The sequence below is a fragment of the Lissotriton helveticus genome, chromosome 4_1, assembly GCF_964261635.1.
Source record: "Lissotriton helveticus chromosome 4_1, aLisHel1.1, whole genome shotgun sequence".
NCBI lineage: Eukaryota > Metazoa > Chordata > Amphibia > Caudata > Salamandridae > Lissotriton > Lissotriton helveticus.
In genome coordinates, this window is record NC_136063.1 from 142,629,839 (window position 1) to 142,655,250 (window position 25,412).

The window sequence follows — 25,412 nt, forward strand, 5'->3', positions numbered from 1 at the left end:
GCCGACAGGTCCAACATGACCAGCATGGCCCTGCCTCCGGAGTCCAAAACTCCTTTGATGTCTTCTGACACCTCCAGAAGTGCGGTCTCAGTACTGAGATTAGGGCGGAAGCCTGATTGGGACGGATGCAAAAGCTCATGCCCTTCCAAAAAATTGGAGAGCACCATTTGAATGTGCTTCTCCAGGATTTTCATCAAGGCAGGCAAGAGTGAAATTGGTCTATAATTGACCAATGCCTCCGGGTCGAGGCCAGGCTTTTTCAATAAAGGGATCACCATCGCCTGCTTCCAGGCTAATGGGACCAAACCCTGGCTCAATGAAATGTTGAGCAGAGGGTTGACCAGAGGATTAAGAACTTCCGCCATTCTAGCAAGAAACTTTGCCGGACAAGGGTCCAAGGGCGAGCCAGACTTAAGAGCACCCAGGAGTCCTAACGACTCAACGGCCGACAGGGGAGGAAAGACTGCCAACAACGGGCCAGATGTGGCGGCGCGGAGGGGGTCCTCCCTTATCCAGATTGCACTCACAGGCACCACCAGGTGGAGAGAATCCTGAATGAGCTTAATCTTGTCCGTGAAGAACTTGGCAAGGTCCGCCGCCCAAGACTTTGGGGGCGTATCGTGGACAACGTTCGAGCGAGGAGCTGTAAATTCCCTCACTATGGAAAAGATTTCCTTGCAGGAGTTAGCGGCAGCCTCAATTCTCCCAGCAAGGTAAACCCTTTTTCCAACACGGATGTCCCGTTTACTTAGATTCAGCATTGGGACATTTCCTGCAAACAGGTAAGTAAATACGTTTTGGTTATTCGTGCGATTTGTAAGCAATATTTTGGGATTTCAAAACCCCACACATAAACTTTTTGGAAGAAAATTGTCAATGTTATCCTATGGAGGAAAAACAGGTTATCGGTTCACAGGTAAGTTATCGACTGTGGGAGTTAAGGTTCTGGGGTTAGACTCCGGGGCCCCCAGGGTCAGTGATGCACTCTTGTTACAACCTCAGAGGCACCAGGACGGCCGGGTGCAGAGTGTTGAGGCCCAATATTATCCAACGGCGGATAAGGGGCTTCCGGTTGGTGGCTGCTGGCAAGAAGGCCATTGGGTTGTGGAAGCAAGACCAAAGGCACACCAAGAAAAAGTGCATCAGTAGTCTGTAAAAAAGTGGAGGGGTTACTGCAACAGAAACCCACTTTCCTACAGTTGCCATTATAAAGTCCAAAAGAAAACAGGCACATCAAAAAGGAATTTTCCAATCCATATGAACGGTCAGACGACTTGATAAAACCAATTCTCTTGCAAATACTACAAAACAACTTTCCTGGACAAGCAAAAGCATAACATAATGAAAGCTTCGATCAGAGACTTTAAAGACATAAACAGATCGGTCTTAGAAAACAAGATCTCCTAGAAACTAATTAATACTGTTACAGAATTGGATTCAAACTCAAACATGACAACTTTTAACGCAGTCATGACAGAGGTGGCAGAACTAAATTTCCCGATTAAAATAAAAATGACACAATAACTAAGTCTACAAAAAAGTACTTTCAAAGAACTATTTGAAGAACACAAATCCCTTAGAATGATCAAAACGCTTGTTGCATAGAAACCCCTAAAAGTAGAATCTGTCAATGCTACCCAACAAAAGCAAAGTGTATGAAACCGAGGCTAAAGCAACTTTCTTCAGACATGAATTCAATCTAATGAAAAATCGCCCTAAAAAGCCTTCAATAATGTCAAAAAACATAGGAATCTAACGTCCTCTCCAGATATTTCCAACACTAAGTACTGTGAGATATTTTACCAATTATCCAACCCCAGCAAGAGAGTAGCGAGTTATCTCTTGTGGATATTTGCTGTGAAGGTTCAGATCTTGAAGCCCTCTGCTCAACATGTGAAAGTTCTGGTAATGTGTTTTAGGGAGAGTAGGTCTTGCGCTCTTCCAAATGACTTCTAGGTTTTATGTGTGGATCTCCTTTTTTTCTGGTTTCCGATGGAAACTTGCTCAGTTTCTTTGTAATCTATCTTTGTTTTTCACTGTTTATATTGTTCTTCGATGCAACTCCCTGTGTAATTGTTGTGCCGAATGATTCCTAGCCCAATGTCGCTCAGGTATGAGAGAGCATCTGTTTCCCTTTCTCTCTTGCCCCTTGTTCTTCATGTACCACCAGAATCAGCTCAAATATTTTCATTCATCAAAGACAAGAGATACGAGCAAGAAAAGCAAATAACTGATCTAGTAAAGCACAGTGAGGGATAGCAGTGCTCAGCATGGCAAGCCAGGGTTAGTTTTGCTACCTGTGACAGGTAAGATGGTTGTGATTCTGCATTGAGGATGAAAGAAGATAGCTGAATATGGGATGGCACTGCTGTTAGTAGCAGGTAAATATGTGAGATAGTGCAGTTTGAACAACTGCCAGTCTGTTCCATGCTTCAGAAGTGGAACCATGTCTGGACATACCATTCCCACTCAGAGTCATAAAAGCAAAAAGAACGATTGATGGACTGAATGCTGAAACAATGTCAAACATTGACGCCAGTATAGAGGTCTGAGCCTAAATTCATCATTTTTTGCTCTCCATGCCATTCCAGTTTGGACCCCGCCATATGCAATTCAGTCTTGACCCTGCTCCCCATGGGAACTGTCCAGCCCGATGAGGGTGATACTCCAAAGCTGGTCCCAGGGTGCTTGTTTCCGATCCATGGAGGACCTGGCCTGGCAGTTCGGGCTGGACTGTTCCCATGTGGAACAGGGCCAAGACTGATTTGCATACAGCTGGGTCCAAACTGGGGTGGTATTGTGAGCAAAAAAAATGATGGCTCAAACCTCAATCTGTGACTGGGGTGAATATTTGATTTGTTCAGCATTCCGTCTATCATTTCTTCATTTTGCTTTTATTTATTTTATTTATTTATTTAAGGTTTTTGTAGAGCGCGCAGTAACCCTGGAGCATCCCGGCGCTTTTGTTACCCTAAGAGGAAAAACCATGCCCAGGCATGGGTCTCGAGCTCATTCTCACTGGATTCAAGCTAGCCTGGCTGATATGAGGTGATATCTTGAAACCACTCCCAGGAGGCTTGTTTCCGGTCCAGAGAGGACCTGGCCTTGCAGTTCGGGCTGGACTGTGCCCATGGGAAGCAGTGTCAAGACTGATTTGCATATAGCTGGGTCCAAACTGGGGTGGGGTTATGAGGAAACACACCGCTTACATCCAAACCACACAACAGAATTCTACATCATGCCACACAATTCAACAGCACACCACATAATTAAACTCCACAACATACCACTCCACAACACAAAATACCATTCCACATAATTACACTGACACACAATCCCAATCCACACAATTCCAGTACACTCAATACCACATAATTACTATCCACATATTTCCACTGCACACCATGGCAAATAATTACACAACATAAATCCACTCCACATCACACAATTCCACCACACACAATTCCTATTCCACTCCACACCACAAACATCCACTCCAAACCAAAACACATGGGTAAAGGACAGTGTCATTTACAACGCCAATAGCTTTAACTCTCACAAAAGCGAATCCAATTACATTACAAATGCTTGTTTTCTGATGGAAACTTGCTCCGTTTCTTTGTAATCTGTTCTTGTTTTTCACTGTTTATATTGTTCATCGATGCAACTCCCTGTGTAGTTGTGTCTGATGATTCCTAGCCCAAAGTTGCTCAGGTATGAGAGTCCACCTGTTTTAATTTCTGTCTCGCCCCTTGTACTCCATGTACCACCATAATCCGCTCAAAGATTTTCTTTCATCAAGCCCTCCTGTAGTCTGGTTTCGCCTAGACAGCAGACCGCTAATGGGACTGGTACACATCTATTCAGGAATACCTCTGAGAAGCAAAGCATAGCTCTGCTCTCAATAGCCAATGCAGGGTGGCTTACCTGTCCAACACATGATGGACAGCTTTGCTTTTTAAGAAAGAGAAGGAATATCAGCAAGAAATGCAAAATAACTGATCTAGTAAAGCACAGTGAGGGACAGCAGTGCTCAGCCTGGCAAGTGAGGGTTAGTTTTGCTACCTCTTAGGGGTTAGATGGTTGTTATTCTGCACGGAGGCTGAAGGAAGATAGCTGTGTGTGGGATGGCACCGCTGTTAGTAGCAGGTAGATATGTGAGATAGTGCAGTTTGAACAACTGACAGTCGGTTCCATGCTCCAAAACTGGTGTGTCCTAAGAACTATGTTCAGAATGACTCCATATATAGAATGACCTAACTGCTACCTTTCAACGGTCAACACATTTACATGCATGCACAGGCAGGCTTCACTGATCGCTCTCACTAATAGACACGCTTATCTATACATCCCAGAGTCGCAAAGGGAATTGTATGGCTGGTGAGCTGAGAGACTGCCAGACACCGGTTTACCTAACAGGTTCCTAAGAGACAGGCCATGACACTCTCCTGTGCCTTAGTTTGACAGATCTCTAGGCCCCACATTTGACTGCCGGTGTGACTGCTTCAAAGTGTGTGCAATTGTGTAAACATGACCAAGTTTTGTACATAACTTTGGGAGATGTCATAGAAGGCCAAAAACTCTTAACCATTTATTTCCACAATCTCTGAGAAAGGGTGCGTTTAGCCACTAGCTACCCATCTCCAGTATTTGGGCAACAAACACAACCATGCATGAATGCAGGCAGGCAGGCAGGCAGGAAGGCAAACATGTTCACATGCCTTACCTAATGCCCAGGCTCTGCTCCAGTGGACAATAGTGTGTAAATCTACAATACGTCATTCCTGTATCCTGATCCATGATATAGCTGAAGAGATGCATAGAGCAGAGCCTCCCCTGCATGAACTAGCACAGTGAAGGGATATTTCCAAGGCACAGAGGAGTTCAATAGCATACTGCTCCATGCAAAGCTGACTGAATATGAAAACATGTTTATGGTATTGTCGTAGAGTGGAGTCAATAACAGGCTAGCAGGGGTTTAGAGGAGTGGCTTATATTGATTTAAGGAGGCAAAATATGGAATGGAAACAGTGTGTGCATGGGGAGGGAGACAATAGCAAAGATGGGCCAAGTCTGAGCTTGGGAGAGTGACAATGGCAAACATGTGATCACATGCACAGACTAGTGTCTGAGCGTCCTAGAGGGGTAGAAGGGTATCTCATGTTAGGGAGGGTGGCTGAGGGTCTGGGAGGGGGGAGGGGGGTTGGGAAGCTCTCTCAAGGGGAGGAAAAAGATTACCAGGTACTATGGTTTATATTTGTTGACCACTATGCATTATGTGTTACTATCATATTGTTTTGAAAGGAGACAGCGGTTAGGCAGTTTTATACCAAAAAGCAATGAGGAGGCTTAAGATATGCTCCGTTAATGTAGGAGGTCTGAATGATTGGTCTAAGAGGCAAAGATTGGGGTATTTTGCAAGAGAAAACCAGCTAGATATAATTTGTCTACAGGAGACCCACCTACCGTGGGAAAAGAACACCTATCAAATATTAAAGGTTTTGTTCTGTTGGCATGTTCCTCCCAGACATCTACTATAAGAGGGGTGGCATCCTGGGGAAATCATGTCTGGGAGGCATCGCCCACTCCCTAGTAGATCCTTGGGGGCGATGAGCAATCGCTGAACTTAAGATGGGGCCTACGTTGAGTGTAATATATGGATCCAACCAGGATGACCCGGAGATGTTCGACAAGTTAGAAATAGAACTAGCAAATTGGAAATCTCCCATTATCTGTTGAGGGGACCTTAAAATCGATGCTGATTTTAGAGATAGGGATGGGACCAGTGTTTATAAGGGAAGTAAACCCAGGGTCTATAAAGCTGTGTGCTCTTTGATTGGTTCATATAGTCTATTTGATGTTTGGGGGCATAAGGAGCAACATGACCCAGGGTTTACATATTTACCACACCCGCACAAGAAATACACTAAATTAGATTATTTTTTTATCTCATCATCAGAATTGTCTAGGGTCAGGATCAAAAAGCTTCCGAAAACTATTTCGGATCATAATCCTTTGGTTTTATTTTACGAAGTAGAAAACACCCCGAAGGTTGGTTCCAGATGGACATTTGAGTGGAGACTTCTGGCTAATCCTAAATTTAGAGACCGTGGGTTGAAGAGTTTTTCGATGCAAATAGATTTAGTGTCTCCCGCAATTGCGTTTGGGATACTTTTAAAGCAGGTTTAAGGGGTGAGACGTTTAGTTTCTCTGCTATGCAGAGGAAAGCTGACCAGAAAGAACATGAGGATTTGGTTGGGCTACTCATGAAGGCAGAGGCCCTACATCTAAGTGATATTATAGCGGGGAAGGATTCAGATCAAAACCTTTAAAAAATTGTGTCCATTAAGGCTGACTTAACAAATGGAAAGTACAGAAAAATGCTGACGAATATCAGGTGCACAGGGGTGAAATGTACTATACGGGTGAGCAGGCCGGGAAGCTTCTGGCATTGAAAATCAAGCAGCAAAGCAGTAGGAATGTTATCCTAAAACTCCGTGAAGGAGATCAGGAGTTTGTAGAGCCAGCAGATATCCGTAGGGTGTTTAAAAACTTCTATCAACATCTGTATAGTGAAGAGGATAGGGCAACACCGGCTGAATGGGCAGGTCTGGAGCAGGGTAATTTAGTTCAGAAGATATCAGATCAGGACAAATTAATACTCAAGGCCAACATGACGATAAGTGAAGTGGAAGAGGCACTGCAAGATCTGGCGTGTTTGAGCGTCTAACAGCCATTTGGTGACGACCAGCTTAGGTGGAAAGTTTGAATGCTCTGCATGCTCTGCATTTCTGGATTCACAAAATATAAGGTGAGATATGCGGCGCCACTTTGATTTATTTTCGCTGGCCCGCAGTAGTATCTAAAATGTCACTCATTAGGGTTTGTCCTTTTGCAGAATAATATCGGACATTTATGAAACCAGACGCTTGCCACAAGAGAGGACAGATAATTTTTACAAAAGGCAGGAGTGACTATTCAGGTAGGTTTCATACCATGATAGGCATTTAGAACATTAAGCAAAATCCCCCTGTTTCCGCCAAACATTGTTTAACAAGCGAATTCCTCGTTGTTACAGGAACGCTTTTGAAAAAACCGCAATTCATCATTTTAAAAATATGGAGAGAACAAATCATCCATATAATAAGGTACGCATTGGGTCATTTTGTAACTCTTTTTGATTCAAAACAAGTGTAGTCCACCGCTTTATTTCGTATAATTGGTTGTCCCTTGTAGTAAAACTTCGGCCTCGTCTCCTCAGAATTGACTCATGTTCAATTGGTGTCTTCTGCCAAGAAGCTATTAGAAGGTATGATTGTCATCTTATTATACCAAATGGAGTATGTTAAAGGAAAGTAGGAGCACAAGTAGTGATAAAATTATTTTTGTTGTTGTAGATTGCTTCAATATGCTTTTACTAAGGAGTCCTGATGAAAGCCCGCAAAGAAATTAACCGTGGCCAGAAACGCGTCTGCTTATTCTTATTTTGATATAAAACAGTCAAACTGTTAAATCAGGACATCTATATTGAATTGATCTGTGATTGGTTTAGTTCCTTGGTTGTACATAATAATTTTTTATAATTTGTATAACCATATGTGTTTCGTTCACTACTCACATGACGTATTGTGCAATTTTTAAATTGGAGTATTATTGATTTTGTCCATTGTAAATGTTTATATGTGATTAATGTGATTATACTTTGGTACTTTATGTAGACTTTGCTTATGTTTCGTTTGGAAATAAGAGTTTTCTATTTAACTTAGGAAATAATCAAAAAACAAATGGGTAAATAAACAGCCTGTATCACTAAAAGCATATAGAGTGGTCTTGTTTCATAAAATTGTTTGGATTCCAGGTACTTTTTTCTTTACACAATTTGAATCATTGGCCCTACCTGGTTCCAGTCATTTGGGCCTCACCCCCTTTTTTCGTCCAGATATTTGGAATCGGAAGTATATCTGGGGGTTAGGATTAACTCTAAGGTAGACTTAATTGTTGAGGAAAACTTTGCGCCCGTCCTTAAGACAATTACTGCAGATTTGAAAAGAATTGACTGTTTACACTTATCTACAATAGGTAGAGTTAATGTTTATTAAAATGTCCATGTTTCCCAAGGTTCTTTACCTCTTTCGTACTATCCCTTTGGTGGTCGGGGAGGAAGTGCTAAAACATATAGAGGTAGCCTTTGCCAACTTTATCGGGCAATACGGGAAAATTAGACGCTCTATGAAGTTTCTATCACTCCCATTAGATAAGGGAGGGTAAACGGCTCCTAATATAAGATTTTACATGTTGAGCTGTCTCTTTAGCGAGATGGCAATCTTATTAGAAGGCATGTCAAATAGATCTGACTCCTCTCTAGGGTTACAATACCCCCCATCTATTTTTGAGCTCCTGCTAGGTAAAGAAACTACTGGTGTTCTGCTTCGTAAAACGGACAAACGGTATTATAATAAAAAACGATACAAGTTTTTGGAAAGTGCCTGGAAGGTATGTAAATCTATTCAGAGACATTTGGGTATTCCGAAAATTAATCATTACACCCTGCTTTGGAATTCAAGCCTGTTTCCTTATCTTAGCATGGATAGACTTTGGAGTATGTGGGAGGGTCACGGAATCAGAAGATTGGGAGATTTATTCGGTGGGAACAGGTTAATGAGTTTTAATGAGATTCAAAGAAAATATAGAATCCCCGAATCGCAAGGTTTTAAATTCCTGCAGATACATCAAACACTATTATGGTTTAGATTACCCAGTTCTACAGGGGATAAAAAAAAGGCGGTGGATTATGTGTTGTCGGGGGGTGGGGGGGGGAGGTTAAAATGAATCCAATTTACAAAGTGCTAATTTCAACTCTCCAGGGTGATGTGAATAAAATGGAAACAGCATGGATGGCAAAATTAGGGGATCCTGATGTTGATCTAGATAAGACCCTCGAATTAGCTGGGAAATGGTTTCGCTCTACAAACTTGAGAGCCCAACATTATAAGACAGTATTCAATCTCTATTATAACCCGGCTAAGCTGTTTGTGTGGGATAAGAGGGAAGATGACAAGTGTCCTAGATATTCTTAGGGGCCAGCTGATCTTGCTCATATGTTCTATCACTGTGAAAAACTATCAGAGATTCTTATTAATATCCAGAAATGTTGGGAGGGGCTGCTAGGTATTAAGATCATTCTATATCCCCTACTCTAATAATTCTAGGGCATGATAGTAAATTAAAACTAAATGAAGAGGAAGAAGGGATTGTGTTCATATCCGTGGCTATCTTCCGGATTATGTTGGCATCAGGCTGGAAGGATATTGCGGCTCCCTCCTTTCAGATGTGGCTCTCTCGCCTGCTAGGGGTCCACAATATCGAGACAGCCCTGTATAGGGGAAGGGGTAGGAGAATGAGAGAACTAGGGAGAAACTTATGGGCCCCGTTAAAAATTTGGAGAGAATCTTGCTTATAATAATTCGGAATCGTGGGAGGTCTTACACGATCTTATGGCTTTTACCCCTGACTAAGATGAACTGTTTGACTCTGTATGTATATGTATCCCGTGACTTATGAACTTATTTATATTTAGATCTGTCTCGATTTGAACTCCAACTTTTATAACTATGTGATGTATGTATAGTGGTTTTATTGTAATTGTATTATCCTTAATGGTTTTACCAGGTAATCAATAAAAATAAAATTAATTTAAAAAAAAGAGAGATCACTGCAGTGGATTAATGTACAACTATCTACATCCTACCCTCTGGTCCAAAAACAACAGTTCTGCCGTTGTACCTCAGGTTGAAAAGTATACTCAACAACCATATCCCACTGAAGCCCCTTCCTGTTAATAAATCCTATTGAAAAAACAGTTGGCTGACGCCGGAAGTAAAATCACTAAAATCAAATGAAAGAATTCTAAAAATATCCTGGAAGAAATAATACAATGACAATACATAATCTATAAAGCTAGCATCCAAATTAAAAAGAATCTGTTACTTGACCCTAGTCACAGGTGACTTGCCTATCAAGGGAATCAATTGTTCAGAAACAGAGAAGCATGAACTGTGATTCTCTGGCGCTCTCTTGACACTCGTGGGGGCATTTCAAACTTACCTTGTTCCCTGCCTTTGCCGCTGGTCGTCCTAGTCTCCCTCCGGCCGCCGCAGTTCTTCATCCTCGCGGCCGCAGTGCGGAGGGGGACTACACCTCCCAGGCTCCTTTGCGGCGGAAGCCGCCAACGCCATTTCCGCGCCCGGAGGCGCTTTAATCAGAGGACAGCCCCGGTAGAGCGGGCGCTCTCTGGACACTCGTGGGGGCATTTCAAACGTACCTTGTTCCCTGCCTTTGCCGCTGGTCGTCCTGGTCTCCCTCCCACCGCCACAGCTCTTCATCCTCGCGGCCGAAGTGCAGAGGGGGACTACACCTCCCAGGCTCCTTTGCGGCAGAAGCCGCCACCGCCATTTCAGCGCCCGGAGGCGCTTTAATCAGAGGACAGCCCCCGCGTCGCGGGACCACGCGCGGGCTGCGCCGGGCTAAGCCCGGGACAAGGGCGGGACCGTCTGAGGCCGTCAGGGGCTGGGCCGGGCCCCCCCTCTAACATTCACTCCACGGAAAGGTACTGTTCCATATTATCTATCTTGATGAACAATCATGGGTATAAAGAGAACCGAGGGTCACAAACCCCACGGAGGGGTGGGGCGACTCGGGACTCATACTTGGTGAAAGTATCCAGTATGCGTAATGAGGAATTGAAAGAACTGAAAGGAGGCTCTCCCTGGACCCAGGTCGCACCGTTAATGCCATGGTTCATGACATCCCTGAGGGTATTGCCTCCCAGCCACTGACTCCATCCCCAGGTCTACCTCGGCACTTGATAGACTTGGTTGAACCACCCTGTTTGTCTAGGAGTTGTCACGTCCAGTCCCAAAATGTTTCCCCCTTAAGTTGTACTGAAGATGGCTTATCTAGTTCCTCTCCTCCGCCCGCTCCAATCACGAGACGTTGTACTAGGGCTGGAGGGCAGGCACCCCCTAGTAAGATTAAACATCAGAAGGGGGCAAGGCCTCCAAAAGCAAAATCTAAATTAACCAAACAGCCACCCCCAAACATTCAGCCATCATTGGAGGAGTTATCTTACACACTCTGGGTAATTCTTAAAGCGAAATTAGACCTTACTCTGGTTCCCATCATGGCCAGGTTAACCTCTATTGAAAATAGGGTGATTGTTTTGGAGCAGAATAGTGGTTCGACCTCTCAGCCTAATGCCCCTTCTGTAGGATCAGTACCCGCTCCCCAGGAGCTTGTCGGTCAGTTATCTAATCCAAAGGAGCAGATGCCCTTAACCCAGGCCATATCTGTTCTCCCACATGTCACGGAGGGATTAACCACCATGGATCATGTCCATGAAACAGCTGCCTCAAAACGTCTTAGCGGGCCTGTAAATTCTGAGAAAGAGGCTCCTCCTGTTACTCTTGCTACCTGCCAGGCTGTCACCATTGACATACATAAACACTTACTAGAGAGAGAGGCATTCCAGTTCCTCCTCTGTGTCCTGGCCAAATGGAAACCGCAGCCACCTTAATTGACAAAGCATTGCCTTGGCTGACCAATAACATGAGGATATCCGAAAGGGGTAGCCAGCAACTAGCCAGGGAAATTATAATGGCAAGAAGGGTGAAATGGTTGGGCAATCACGAGAAAAGATTTAAGGGTGATTGTATAGCCATGAATTTTTCCAGTCCCCAAGTGTTGACTTATGTGCTGGCAAACTTACCCCCCCTCAACAAAGGGGTTCTGAAATAATCCCACTAACCCTTGAATTTTTTTATGACAGATTTTGCTATGCAAGGAGTACCAGCAGGTCTTGGCCAAAATGCTTGCACGCACACCTGCCATTCGGGAGGGTGACCCCATCCCTGTTGGACAGTATTAGTCTGAGGAATCGTTTTGGGGCCCTGACCGATATGGAGGAATGCGATTGACTACTGGGTATCTCTAATAATTTCCTGAGAAATACATCTTTGAGTGTCCGAGTAAATGACCATTGGGAGCAGGGTAGTGTAGGGGTCTGTCAAGATCCCATTCCATCTGAATGTCCTTTAGTAAGTTCGCTTCCTAAAGCTGGGACCACCCATGACACTAACTCCGCCTTAGTGGTATGTTTGAATTCCTCCAGTGAGAATGGACCTTGTACAACAAATCGAATTTCGCCAAACGCACAATCTTTAATGCCTATCATTGTCGATCAAACATCAGAACGGGAGGGGGACATTTTAGGAGTAACAGAGAGTCCCTCAAACACGAGTATAACCCTGCAAAAAACCGAAGGCTTGTCCCTCCTTTCATGGAATCTGGCGGGAATTGGTAATAAGGTATTGTCTCCGAAATGGTGTAGTTTTATAGATCAGCACGACATTAACCTTTTCCAGGAGTCTTCGTCAGTAACTCCAGTCTTTCGTGTGGGATTTCTTAATTTTTATGTCCCCGCAACAAAAAAATCAAAAGGCAGGCCTGCAGGTGGTCTGGTGATCTGGGTTCATCAGAGTCTACGATGCAAGGTGCAACAAATTGGGTCCCCAGTGAATGACATCATGGCGGTCAGACTTGAATGGACCCATGGTCATAGGGTGGCTATCTTTAATGTCTATGCCGGGGGGTCTATAGGGGGCACACTTCTGAGTTAATAGCCGCTCTTGACACCCAGCTTGAGGCTCTCCCAGAGCAGATTGTCCCGATAGTGGGTGGAGATTTTAATACCACCTATGAACCGCTTGGTCAAGAGGATCAGGAACTCTCGACAGACCAGGATCATAGATGGGGAATTACTAAACTTGAACTGCCTCCCATTAAAAGATGGACAGCTGCAGCCATTCAACTAAAAGCTATGTGCTTAGAAAGAAGCCTTAGAGCAGCAAACGGGAGAACCCCCACAGACCTACTGGGAGCGGATACATTTGATAATGGACGGAACAGTAGTCGTATAGATTATCTGCTAGTTGACATAAGACTATGGCATTGTCTAGTAGATATGGTCATCAAATCCCGACTGGAAAGTGATCACAACCTCCTCTGTTCGATATTCCATGCCCAAAAGGAGGATAGAGACGAGTCTGCAAGGGGAGGGTCAACTACACTTGACATTGTTGCTTCAAATAATATGCGCCATGTCAAATGGGTGAAATTAATTGAGGACGCTCAAAGCTGAGGTCTTGAGTGAACTGGCCCAACTTAATCCCCAAATTAGTAGCCTGGATTTTCCCCAAATCATGCTAGAGGCACATGCCCAACTTTTTTCTAGGCTTAAACTCTTTTTTACGAAGGTTTTGAGCCTAGAAAACAGAGCCACAAAGTTGCCCACGGCTAGGTGGTATAATGAGGCATGTAAATCAGCCCGTCAAAAATTGAGCGTGAAATTAAGGACAAAGAATCTCACTAGAGTGAGAGAGGCAAGGGATTCTTATAGACACCCCCGTCGGGTGGCTAAAAAATAGTGGGATGAGGATAGGTGGCGGGACTTGAAATATGCTTGTGAAGCTAAAGACTCCAAGCAATTTTGGAACATTATCAAATGGGACAGAGGAGGCCTAGCAGAACCTCAAAATAACGTTGCTCAGTCGCAGTGGTTAGAATTCTTTAAGCCCCAATACGCTTGCAGCCTTGAAGAGGAGGAGTGTCCTCTACCTCCTACTATCTTTTATCGAAGTCAGCTTTTTACCATCAAAGATGTTAGAATAGCATTAGATTGTGTGACCGGTGGCAGAGCCCATGGCATGGACTGCATCCCAGCCGACGTTTTTTTAAGTGACAGACAGTCCTGGTGCCAGTATTTTGCTCTGCTAGCGAACTCAGTGACCAGGGGGGCTCCCATTCCATCTTCGTGGAAGGGAGCTGAAATAATCCCTGTTTTTAAAAAGGGTGATACATCCCTCCCATGCAACTATAGGCCTATTAGTCTTATAGACGCAGCACAAAAACGTATTGGTCGACTAGTACAAAATAAAGTACAGACATGGGTAGAGGAACACAATGGGGGCGTGGCTTGGCACCGATGGCGGTGGCTGCCTGAGAGCCGAGCTCCGTGATCGAGCCGGCAATTATCCTGACCAGCGCTGAATGCTGACCCCTCTCTCCCCTTGAAAGGCGTGGGAAGGGGTTCTCCTGTGTCGGAGCAGTGCGGCGCTGCTCGAGTGGCCCTGGGAGCCCGTGGAGGCTCGCTGGAGTGTCGACCGGTGGGCCTCTGGCGCCGGACCTAAGATGGCGCCCGCGGGAGAGACCTGAGCTCCCGGGCGGCCGAAACCGCTGAGCGGCCTGCGGACACCTCCGCTCCCGGATTGTATCACCGGGGCTTCCTGGTGACACCCGGCGCACGGCGGGACATAGAGGGAGCCGCGCTGGTGGTTGGAGCTGCGGAGGGCGACCAGCATACTTCCGCCGCCGGCCGCACCTGCGGGGGCGGGGCAGCCAGATCGTTTGCCAAGGCCCGGCGAGACTGACGGAGTGCCTATCTGGAGACAACGGGAGCGCCAAGCGGCATCGGCCCTGAGGCGGCTGAGTCCCCTTTGACGACTGGGAGGGGGTGCTGTGACCTTCCCCCCCACCCCCCTTGAGCTGTGGCCTGCCCGGGGGCGCGCACCACGCTGTGGGAGACCCCCGCAGGGTGACGGATCCTGCTCTTCGGCCCATCTGTCCTTGGGAAGGACGACTGGTAGCGGGGACGCCGCAGTGGGCCGAGCTGACCCTTCCTGATCCCCCCCTTGTGAGCCCGCAATACCCGCCGCAGCAGGTAGTAAGAAGGTGAGAGTGGACGGGGGCCCTGGCGAGAACATTCCCGTGTGGGGAGGCGGAGAGGGACCGATCGGCCGCCTCGGAGGTATGGGTGAAGGGGCGCTGTGGCGGCAGAACTGTAGCTCCACTGCTGCCGGGTCGCGGCTGGCTTCGTTGGATGGGCCGGTGGCCCCCCCCCCTGTTCTGTTGCCTGGCCTTGGATCGTTGGGAGAGACCCTTCCTACAATTTTGCGACCACTGCAGAACTGCCCCTGAGGCTGCTACTAAGCGGTCGTTGGTCTCCGGAGGGACTCCCGGTTGCTTTCTTTTGCGGCCTGCGGGGGGCGTCGAGTGCGGAGATCTAGCGACCACCGGCTGCTGCTGCCCTGATTGAGGGGCCCGCTGGGACCTGTGAACCGCTGGCGGGCTGGCCTTCCCTGGTTGTTTAGAGGTGATTGAGGGGCGCCCACCCGAGTAGGATTCCTCCCGGTAGCCGGGGACCTGTTGATTGGGGCGGACCTTGACCGGCTCCAGCTGCTGTTGGGCGATTCGTCCTCTGTTTGTGACAGTCGACGTTGGACGCCGATCCTGTCATGGGGAAACCAGAGGGGCCCAAGGGCGCCATGCAATCCAAGTCGGGCACGGAATTGCCGGACAAAGGAGACCTGCTGGACCCGGAGACGACAAGAGACCCATAACTACAACAACAACTGGACAAGATCTTGACGGCGATTACGGATACGAGAGCAGCCCTCCAGCAGGACATAGCACAGGTGGCAACGGGGCTTGGGCTGCTTAGGGCGGATCACGGTAAGCTCTCTGATAAGGTCAAGGAGGTGGAGGACACGGTCCGCACTATGGAGCCGACACAAAAGGCCCTCTCGACCACAATGACTGAGGTGTTGAACCGCTTGAATGCGCTGGAGAGGAGGGTGGAAGATGCTGAAGGGCGTAACCGCCGGAACAATATCCGAATCGTCGGTCTGCCGGAAAAAATTGAAGGAGGGGATATGGTACGCTTTCTTGAACAATGGCTTCAGACAGTGGTGGCGCCGGAGGGGTTGTCCTCCTTTTATACGCTGGAGCGAGCACATAGGGTCCCATCTCGCCTGCTGCAGCAAGACCGCCCCCCGCGCCCAGTGGTGGCGCGCTTGCTGCACTACAAGGACAGAGACAAACTGCTCCACAATGCCCGCCTGAATGGCCCCTTCCAGCTGGAAAACAGTAATGTCAACATTTTCCCGGATTACACATATGACACGCAGCGCAAACGAACCTCTTTCCTGGCGATAAAGCGAGAACTGCGCAGTGAGGGCATCCAGTACTCCTTACTGTTCCCGGCCAAACTGCGGATAATAGTTGATGGCACCACCAGATTTTTTGACACACCAGATGAAGCGTGCAACTGGTTGGAACTCTACAGAGCTGGTAAGGACGGCCCTGACCTGCACTTTGCAACAGCACCAGAGGAACAATTGCGACGGAGGTCCAAGCGGATACGCAATAGGCGCAGAGGACTGGGACGCCCTTCGCTGCTGGAAACGGAGGCGGAACGGCGAGGTGTCCTGGAAGTGGTGTCCAGCATTTCAGGATCTCAGGATGCCCCCGTGACGGAAGGCACTGAGTCCGGCAGGGGCGATGACCGTTCTGAAACCGAGTTTTCGGAAACTGACAGTGTGCCGCTGCCAACAGTCACGCCGGGGACGGCTGAAGGAATGCTGGACGAACCGGCAGATCCCCTACTGAGCTGTTGTTGCAGCAGAGCGAACTGTGGTGTCCTGAGTGCTGAGTAATGCGGAGAGGGAGGTTGGTGGTTGATTTGTGGGGTGGTGGAGAAGGAAGCTTGGCGATGTACGAGCTTTTATAGGGCTCCGTCGCCCACTGGTAGCTCGGGCGGACAGTGGCTACCCGTTGGTCCTCTTCCCCCCCTCTATTGCCTTTACGGCATTCCTACGGTAGCTACTGTTAGGTCTATTTAACTGTTCCTATTGGGAGTGTTTGGATGGGAACTAGATTGCGATCTTTGAGTCCTGTTCTTGGGGTGGAGGGGGTACTGGGAGATGTTATATTGTTGGGGGGTGAATGCGCCATCGGTGTTGAGGATTCATTGAACTTGAAATGTGTGGATGGGGAGAAGAGGAAAGGGTGTGGTGCCTCGAGGGACAATGGGTGAAATGTCTAACTTGAAATGCATTACCTGGAATGTTCGTGGTCTACATACCATGTCGAGACGACACAAAGTGCACGCATACTTAACACGTAGAGTGGTCCAGATAGCGTTACTGCAGGAAACACATCTGACAAAGGCAGAGGGGTTGGCACTACAGCGCAGATGGCGAGGCCAGGTGTTCAACACTACATACTCAGCATATGCTAGGGGCGCGCTGATTTGGATCAGGGCTGGAATCCCATTTCACGTTACCAAACAAGTGGTGGATCCTGAGGGGCGGATTGTGGCTGTCACGGGAAAATTAGGAGGCAAGGATGTTGCCATCTGCAGCGTGTACGCTCCCAACGTGGACCAGCTGGCCTTTCTTGCGACGCTGTCAGGCTCCCTGGCCCACTTTTTGGTAGGACCCCTGCTGCTAGGAGGCGACTTAAACTCGATAGGTCACACCCCCTGCTGGCAGACTCCCCAACACGGCGCATAGCTAGAGGTAGGCTGGAGTGGCAGTCGAAATGGGGCTTAACTGACGTTTGGCGTGCCCAGCATCCACACACCCGAGATTACTCTTTTTTTTCGGGCATGCATGAGCTGCATGCGAGGCTAGATGCGTTGTTGTGCTCCTCGACATTGATACCGGCGATAGTGAGCACCGAATACCTCACACGGACGATCTCTGATCACAACCCGTTACTAGTCACCATCCGGTGGTTTCCGGGTGTCTCCTGTGTTCCTACCTGGAGACTGCGCCCCGAGATGCTAGAAGACCTGCCTTTCCAAAAAGATTTAGAGGAGAGGATAACACAATACTTTGCAGAGAATGATGGCACGACTGAGGAGAGAGCGACAGAGTGGGATGCATTCAAAGTGGTTGTCAGGGGGTTTTGTATAGCTCAGAAAGTGGGAGTACGTAGGGTGCTATTACACGACCTCGATAGGGCAGATAAAAAACTCAGAGAATTGGAGCAATTACGACCGGGTCACCCTGAACTACAGCAACAATGTGCAGCAGCGAAGGAAGCGGTAGCGGTTGAGGTAGAAAGGCTGCGCAGCTTCGACCACAAGACATACATAACCAGATCCCATGCAGAAGGAGACAAATCAGGAGCCTTGTTGGCCTGGCTAGCCAACCCCACGCGATGAGGCTCCCCTATCGTGTCCATGCGCACAGTTGAAGGGGCGGAGGTGTATACCCAGCCCGAAATCCTGCGCAGTTTCTCGAGCTATTATGAGACTCTGTATAGGAGTAAACTAGTGGCTGGATCTCCGGCCATCAGTGAATTTTTTGAGGCTCTCCCCTTCCCGAGGTTAGACCCTGAGCAGGCGAAGGAACTGGGCAAAGATATTGAACTGGGGGAAATTCGTCGCGCCATAAAGCAGATGGCGCGTAATAAGACCCCAGGGTTGGACGGTTTGCCTATTGAGTTTTATGCCACGTACGTCGACCTGTTAGCTCCCCGGCTGCTGGCGGTCTACAGAGAAGCGAAGGCACTAGGTCGACTACCGCATACTATGCGCGAAGCGCTGGTGATCCCTTTACTTAAGCCCGATAAGGAGAGCAATGATACGGCGTCCTATAGAACGCTGTCGATGCTCACGACGGATTACAAAATCCTGAGTAGCATTTTGGCTTCCCGGCTGTTGGAGCACATGACCACACTGGTTCATGAGGATCAAGCGGGTTTCATACCTAAACGTAATACCACCATGAACATACGCCGCCTGATGCGTGTACTAGGAGAGGATCATGAGGAAGCCCCTCACCCCATGATATTGTCGGTTGACTTGGAAAAGGCTTTCGACAGCCTCGAGTGGGAATATTTATATAGGGTCCTTGGATGCTATGGAATAGGTTACAGATACCTGAGATGGACCTCAGTGCTCTATGCTTCGGCGAAGGCCAGGGTGAAGTCGGGTGTACGGATATCCCCGCAATACTCGGTGGAAAGAGGCACAAGACAAGGGTGTTCATTATCCCCATTGCTCTTTGCACTGGCGGTGGAACCCCTTGCGATGGCGGTCCGAACGGGAGCTCATTACAAGGGTCTGCGGAGCTTAACGGGGCAGCAGCGCATTTCCCTTTACGCTGACGACCTGTTGTTCTTCCTGGAGGATGCCGACGGGGCCCTGAGAGGAGCCGATGACCTATTGACCACCTTCGGTGCAATCTCGGGCCTTAGAGTAAATTGGCCTAAGACATGCCTGTTCTCGATATGCAGACGGGAACCCCAGCCCATTACGACACGGGCAGTCCGATGGGAGCCCAGCTGTCTGAAATACTTGGGGGTCTATATATATCATGCCCCGGCTGATGTGCTGGAGGGCAACATCTCTCGTTGTATCAGGGCATTAAGGGGTAGCATGTCCTTTTGTGCGACCCTCCCGCTATCGGTGGCGGGCCGAGTAGCACTGCTGAAAATGGTGGCGCTTCCACGCCTACTGTATTATTTTAGAACGCTCCCCATTTGGATCCCTTCCGCTGTCTTCCGCCTCTTGAAATAGTTAGTGGTGTCCTTCCTATGGGGAGCGGGCAGACGTAGAGTGGCACTTGCAACACTAATGAGACCTAAATCGGAAGGCGGGTTAGCTGTTCCCGATTTTGAAGGGTATTACCTAGCGGCTCAGGTACAAATCTATACCCAGGAGATAGCACGTGAAGTCAGAGGGCCGGAGGATAAGCGGGGTTTGGGTATACCCAGGCATGTACTCTCCTATATAGCCATGCAGCAGAGACTGGCCCTCAGTGACCTCACGCAAGAAGAACGCACGCTTCGGCTATGCTGGAACCGTACACAGCGTAAAGCGGGGGTGAGACACCCATATGCCCCGGAAATCCCGTTAGGGATGCTGACGGCGTTGCCGCATGGCGGAGACTGGTCGCAGCTTCAGTCCTGGGAGGACGCGGGGATACAGGTCTTAGGAGATTTATATGAGGACGGGGTATTGCTGTCCTTCCCGGCGCTCATGGACGGCTATGATCTGCCTAGAGGCGACTTCCTGTTACACACAGCGCTCACGGGGGCAATACAACTACATTGGAAGGAGGGGACGACCGAGCCAACAACGACAATGGCCTGCCAGTATACCAAGATGGCAGCTGGTACGGTTAAGGCGGTCTCGTGCCTGTATACCAGAATGCTTAATGAGGGGTTGCCGCCGCTAGAGATGCTTAAGAATAAATGGGAAGCTGATATAGGGAAAGAAATTCCCGACACAGTTTGGGCACAATTGCAACGTCGGGCCTGGAAGAGCACACTTAATGCGCGATTCCAATTGGTTCATTTTTATATCCTTCACAGGGCGTACCTGACCCCGGGAAGGATCAAGAAATATTTTGCGATTGATACAGCGGCTTGCCCTAGATGCGGGACGGCGGGAGTGGAGATTGCCCACATGCTCTGGTCATGCCCTAGTTTGAGTCTTTACTGGCAAAAGGTGGGAGATACACTTAACACGGTGTCAGAGCACGATCTAGTTTGACATGGATGTTGGAATCCTCCATTGGTTCCCGCACACCCCTAAAAACAAGATTACGAGCAAATTTATAGATATGGGACTCATCTTAGCGAAGCGCGAAATCACACGACACTGGAAGGCACATATGAGCCCAGCGGATACTAAGTGGCGCGCTGAGTTTCTTAAAAGGGCGGGTGGAGAGAGTGCATTGCAATTCCAATTAGCGCGACGACAGCAGAACGATAAGGCTTTGGAGGCGGCGCAAGCGTGGGAGGCCCTAGTGCAAACACTACGCGACTATGATACACGACTTGTTCATGAAGACTAACACCATAATTAGACGGTACACCCATACCACGACAGGTACATTGCATGATTCACTAACTGACAATCCTTAGCTTCATATCCACAGCGACTGTCCTGGTTCGAGGCACCGATGGCGGAGGGTGGGGGTGGGGGGGGGATGTTGTGTTTTACCTTTGAAATCCCTTGAATGCTAGGAACGCTTTATTAAGGTCGCCCTTATGGGTCTGAGTCCGGTGGGCCGTGCTTACTTTGGGGACTACTACTGAGTACTCCATCGGACGAACCCTCCTGACTGTGATTGTGGGGAGGTGGGGACTGTTCCAATTGATGCAAGCTTTGTTTAAACTAATAAAAATTTGTTATAAAAAAAAAAAAAAAATGGGTAGAGGAACACAATATTTTATCTCCATTCCAAGCCGGGTTCCGTCCCTGCACTAGTTCAATAGACCAAGTCTTCTATTTTATTACACTCTATTGGAGGAACGTGGTCTTGACTAAAGGGTCACTTTATGCAGTCTTTGTTGACTTGAAATCGGCTTTCGATTTAGTTCCCCCCTGCAAACTCTGGAAAGTTCTTGCTGAATTGGGCATGCCCCCTGAGCTACTGACTTTCCTCGTCCGCGTACATGAGAGCAATTTTGCTAGAATCAGATGGAGGTCACAGGGTGAGGTTACCGATTCATTCCCTGTCGAGCGCGGTGTTTGGCAGGGTTGTGTCTTGGCCCCCACACTGTTTTCCTTATATATTAATGGAATTGTTGACCATCTTCGTAGTTCCCCCACTGATGCCCCTGTTATAGCTGGGGGTCGCGTACCTGTCCTCATGTTCGCGGACGATACTCTGATTGTCTCACGGACGCCGAGTGGGAGAAGGCTGTCAACGCCTTTGGGAAATTCCGTCAACTGCGTGGACTTGAGATAAACACCACAAAAACCAAGTTCATGTCCCTGAATCAGCACAAACCCTTTAAAGGTAGAATCCTCTTGAATGACATACCCCTAGAGCAGGTGGAGGCTTTCACCTACCTAGGTATTCTACTCCAGAGCAATATGGGTTGGAAATCCCACACGGATGTGGCCATTTTAAAATTCCACCAGCTTGCTGGTGCCCTATCGTCCAAACACAAATCTTCTCTAACAAAGCCAATTACACCCGCTTTGGAGATATACAACCTGAAAGTAATAAGTGCTACCCTGTATGGATCAGAGCTCTGGGGATTTTCCAACTTGAGTCACCTAGCAAAAGTGGAGAATAAATGTTTACGTAGTTTAGTTGGTGATCCCCAAAGCACCCCTACTGCTCCGCTTTTATTTGATCTAGGCAGGAAAAATGTTGTAGACATAGCGAGGTTACGACCACTATTGTATTGGAGGCGAATTTGGGCCACCCCCGAACTTACACACTATGTTCAGGCTCTGAAGGACGTGATCTCTGTAGATCGCTTCCACAAAATCCGGTGGTTTAAAGAGCTTAGGGATCTCTTAATAAAGTTAGATCTAAGCTTCTTATGGGATGAACCGGACACATCAACCTTCCCCTCAAAAAAACAGTTGAAAGAAATATACTGGGAAATGGTCTTGACATCATCCCATAGAGCCAGTATGAACACCATTTAACTGGTCGTTTTTTTGGATCACAAACCTCGGCCTTTTTGTGAGGCTTATTGGGACATCATTGGTCGCCCTGTAGATCGAAAATTGTATTTTCAATTTAGGGTAGGAACATTATCAGTTAAAGCTTTTACTGATAAATGGGCCCCATCTCTAGATGACAAATGTCATAATTGTCTAGACATGACTGAGACTATTGCCCATTTATTTTTTGCATGCCCAGTCTATGCTGCCCCACGACGCAAGTGGCTGAGACCTATTTGCTTAAATTTGGGCATCCGGAGGCTCATAGAAGCCCTAAGGATATTACAGTCAGACTGTCCATCCTGTCTAGCCGTTGCTGTAGCCAAATTCTTAAGGTGGGCCTGGATTATACGCACACGCACTTTTCTGCCTCCTGCTGCTAGCTAGCAAATATAAGATGTTATTAATGCTGTTCTTACTTTTAAACTAATTTTTACTGGATCTTATAATAATCTTAACCTGCTTTTTACTCGACAGTAATCAGCGGAATTTAATTCTTTAATTATGTATTGTTATGTACTATTTATTGAGTTTTGTGATAGTTGTATTGTGTGTGCTTTTATGACCCACTGTCGAATAAAGCTTTTGAAATTGAATTGATTGATTCTCTGCCTTATCACTTCATTGCAAAAGCCAAAGACATGGAAAAATATATTGAGAGGAAAAAGTAGAATAAACTAACTCGCTTAATCCCTCCTCAAACTTACAAAACAAGGCATGGAGACACTCTTCTCCAAACAATTGCACTCCTGAATAATGCAAACAACAACCTGTGGATCTGCCAGATCACCACAGACCCCTGCTTAGCTCATAGATTCAACAATATTCTCCTTCACAGTTGTTGCAAACTCAAGCCAGAGACATCTTCAACTTCTTTCCTAATGAATGTAAATCTGACTACATAAAACTGATCTGAACAACAATACTTACTGATCCTTCAAACATTTAACTGATATCTAGTGGACAATATTATGCAAACCCCTGAAACCATCTGCTTTCAGTCAAATTTTAAAAAGAAAAATTGAAGGACGTAATGCTGAACAATGTCAAACATTCACCCACTAGTACAGAGATCGGAGTCTAAATGCATCGATTTTTTTTTGCTCAACATGCCATTCCATTTTGGGTCCAGTAGTATGCAAATCAGTCTTGGCCCTAGTGCGAACTGGAACTGTCCAACTCGAACTGCCAGGCCAAGTCCTCCCTGGACCGGAAACTAGCATCCTGGGACCATTTTTGGGGTATCACCCCACATCAGCCAGGCCAGTTTGACTCCATGGGCATGGTGAGCACGGTACTCACGTGCCCAGACATGGATCCAGTGCTCACTGTGCCACTGGATTCAAGTGCCTTAGAGCTTTCCTAAGACTATACTTCGGCACACCACTCCTAATTCTTCGACAAATAACAGAGAATTTGGAATGCAACTCCCAGATAGCTTTTCAACTTATCTATCTGGACTCATGTCACACAAGTTTCATCTATTGAAAGTGGTTGCATGTGGCTAGACGCACCGCCTTCAAAGCAATTTGCATTGCACATTGAGCAATCCATAGAATTAGGCCATTCTTTTTCAACACAAACCCAACATCTATTAGCAAACAAGATCATCATGTTCCATGATTGGCACAAGCTTATTCTCATACCATACGACCAGGCTCTGAAATTCAATTGCTGCAAAAGTAACACACAACAATCACATGGAACTCCAGACAGCATTAAAGAAACATATTTTTTCATCCACGTTATTGCCTGATTAGAATGACTAATTGTATTACAATCAAAAAAGGAAAATAACTTAGGAATAATGAGGTGTTCAGAAGTGGATATTCTCTCCAATGCACTACATGCTTACAGGCTTCAAGAAACGCTGCCATGTTTTGAGCATGACTTCGACAATCTTTTAGTCATTTTAAACGGCCACTGAAATAGCACCCTCTCAAGAAATGCTGTGATACTTCATATTATTCTTTCTCTTGGTGCACTGTTGCATCCCAGTTATGTACTTCCTCGTGCCCTTGTGCTTGACGACAAGTCACCTCTCCTGCGCGAGAGCGCCCATTGTCACCCTACCCCTCCCATTGGTTCCCCAACATTCCACCCAGCCTCTTATCTCACCCCAACTGCCCAACTGTCATTATACTGCTCTCTTGCCTTACCCGCGCACCGCACCAGGTGTGGGGCTGTAATGAAATAAACTTGCTCTGATTTCAACTACTGCATTCGAGTATTCACTTCTAACATAAACGTGTAGCCCCGATCAATCAACGTTCTCCGAAAATAACCTTCAACACCTGGGAACTGTTTTCTTTTTTTGAGGATGCAAATATACCTTCTCGAGTTTCTGACTTTTATGGTTATGATCGTGCGTATTTTATGGCACCGACGCCGCTATCATCTCACACTGTTGTCATATTTCTATAACAGCTCTACTAAATACAATTAAAAATAGATTGCATATGTATTCTTTCTATATATACACTCCCATTCTAAATGTATAATATGTGGTGGTCTGATGGCCCTCGGGGGTCTTGTTTCGCTTTATAAAATTCCAAAAATAAGTCACAATACTTCTAATATAGCAAACTCCATTCAACATCCTTTCAAGCACACCATTTGATACGGCGCGCGCCTACAAATCCGACACAAATTAGAGCGTTCATGAAGACGAGATGAAGCCTCACCGACTCTCCTAGTCCCTCCTGCTCCAGCTCGCAAACATCTCAATTGACGTCCCCGAGAGGCCTGGCCCTCCGCTCCGGTATGTTACAGGCTCGAGCCGAGCCGCAGGTGTCGCATCGAACTAGGGACGCTCCGCGTGTCAGGCGCAGCTCGCCCCGCCCCTTGTCCCAAAACATCCGCCAATCACAGCACGCTTTCTGAACGTCAATCAGCGTATGCCTCCTGTCAGGGCATTCTCTTGTGCGCGCGAGTCGGCGAATTGTTCGCGACCAAAGAGGGTTTACGCGTTCCATGGACAATACATGGTGGCGGTTGGGGGGGGAGCTCTCTCGCGCTTGTAGACTAGTTCATACCGGGAACTGCACGTGCCTTTAATAGGTAAACTGTAGCCATATTACCCCTACGATTGGAAACG

At 47.2% G+C, this 25,412-nt stretch overlaps 1 long non-coding RNA gene across 1 annotated transcript in view; it reads right to left on the bottom strand.

Annotated features, from left to right (window-relative positions):
* The window catches only part of LOC144828428 (uncharacterized), a 205,381-nt gene extending 180,260 nt beyond the window's left edge, over positions 1-25,121 (bottom strand). Inside the window, exon 1 of the long non-coding RNA XR_013610446.1 lies at positions 25,000-25,121. This is a non-coding gene — a long non-coding RNA (uncharacterized LOC144828428). The remainder of the gene's footprint in view (positions 1-24,999) is intronic.
* Positions 25,122-25,412: the final 291 nt, after the last annotated feature.